Genomic DNA, 2141 nt, shown 5'->3' on the forward strand with positions numbered 1-2141 from the left:
TACATTGAACCCGGAACCTGGAACGCGGACCATGCATGGTATCAGGAGTGAAATAGGTTGTGTGGAGGCACTATGCAATATTTGAAGGCTTCACATCCTTTATCCCAGTTAAGGAATGGAAGGGGGAGAAGTTTGAAACAGACGTTCCCCTGACTTCCACTAGCCTTTCCTTCAATGGCAGAAGTTTGAGTAAATGGAGATGGTGGAAAACTGAGATAACTGTGGCTTTAGGAATAATGGAGGGATGGAGGAACACTGAGTAATTGGTGTGTGTATGTGTGTGTGTGTATAACATTTTAACAAGGAGAAACAGCAGAGATGGGTACGGAAGCAACCACCCAAAAGCTAACAAAACAGAAGAATGAAATGGAAAGTGGAATTAAAGGGGACAAAGAGACTATGGAGAACAATATAGAATCATAGAATCATAGAATCATAGAATCATAGAATCATAGAGTTGGAAGAGACCACAAGGGCCATCGAGTCCAACCCCCTGCCAAGCAGGAAACACCATCAGAGCACTCCTGACATATGGTTGCCAAGCCTCTGCTTAAAGACCTCCAAAGTAGGAGACTCCACCACACTCCTTGGCAGCAAATTCCACTGTCAAACAGCTCTTACTGTCAGAAAGTTCTTCCTAATGTTTAGGTGGAATCTTCTTTCTTGTAGTTTGGATCCATTGCTCCGTGTCCGCTTCTCTGGAGCAGCAGAAAACAACCTTTCTCCCTCCTCTATGTGACATCCTTTTATATATTTGAACATGGCTATCATATCACCCCTTAACCTCCTCTTCTCCAGGCTAAACATGCCCAGCTCCCTTAGCCATTCCTCATAAGGCATCGTTTCCAGGCCTTTGGCCATTTTGGTTGCCCTCCTCTGGACACATTCCAGTTTGTCAGTGTCCTTCTTGAACTGTGGTGCCCAGAACTGGACACAGTACTCCAGGTGAGGTCTGACCAGAGCAGAATACAGTGGCACTATTACTTCCCTTGATCTAGATGCTATACTCCTATTGATGCAGCCCAGAATTGCATTGGCTTTTTTAGTGCCGCGTCACACTGTTGGCTCATGTCAAGTTTGTGGTCAACCAAGACTCCTAGATCCTTTTCACATGTACTGCTCTCAAGCCAGGTGTCACCCATCTTGTATTTGTTCCTCTCATTTTTTTTGCCCAAGTGCAATACTTTACATTTTTCCCTTTTAAAATTCATCTTGTTTGTTTTTGCCCAGATCTCTAATCTGTCAAGGTCGTTTTGAAGTGTGATCCTGTCCTCTGGGGTGTTAGCCACCCCTCCCAGTTTGGTGTCATCTGCAAATTTGATCAGGATGCCCTTGAGTCCTTCATCCAAGTCATTGATAAAGATGTTGAATAAGACCGGGCCCAAGACAGAACCCGGTGGCACCCCACTAGTTACTCTTCTCCAGGATGAAGAGGAACCATTGATGAGCACCCTTTGGGTTCGGTCAGTCAGCCAGTTACAAATCCACTGAGTGGTAGCATAGTCAAGACCGCATTTTACCAGCTTCTTTACAAGAATATCATGGGGCACCTTGTCAAATACCTTGCTGTTCTCCAGGATTTCTCAAAGATGACTGCCAGTGGTTCTGAGATCACATCTGCCAGTTCTTTTAATACACTTGGATGCAGTTCATCTGGCCCTGGAGACTTGAATACATCTAAACTAGCCAAGTATTCTTGTACTATCTCCTTAGTTATTCTGGGCTGTGTTTCCTCTGCTGAATCATTTGCTCCAAATTCTTCAGGTCGGGCATTGTTTTCTTTATCGGAGAAGACTGAGGCAAAGAAGGCATTGAGGAGTTCAGCCCTTTCTGTGTCCCCTGTTTGCATTTCGCCATCTTCTCCTCTGCATGACCCCACTGTTTCTTTGTTCTTCCTTTTGCTATGAACATACCCATAAAAACCTTTTTTGTTGCTTTTAACCTCTCTAGCAAGCCTGAGTTCATTCTGTGCTTTAGCTTTTCTGACTTTGTGTCTACACGTGCTGGCTATTTGTTTGAATTCCTCTTTGGTGGTTTCCCCCCTTTTCCATTTTTTGTACACATCCTTTTAAAATCTTAACTCAGTTAAAAGTTCATTAGATAGCCACCCTGGCTTCTTTAGGCACCTTCCATGTTTCCGT

The sequence above is a fragment of the Podarcis liolepis genome (genome assembly GCF_965112155.1).
Source record: "Podarcis liolepis genome assembly, chromosome: 5".
Lineage (NCBI taxonomy): Eukaryota > Metazoa > Chordata > Lepidosauria > Squamata > Lacertidae > Podarcis > Podarcis liolepis.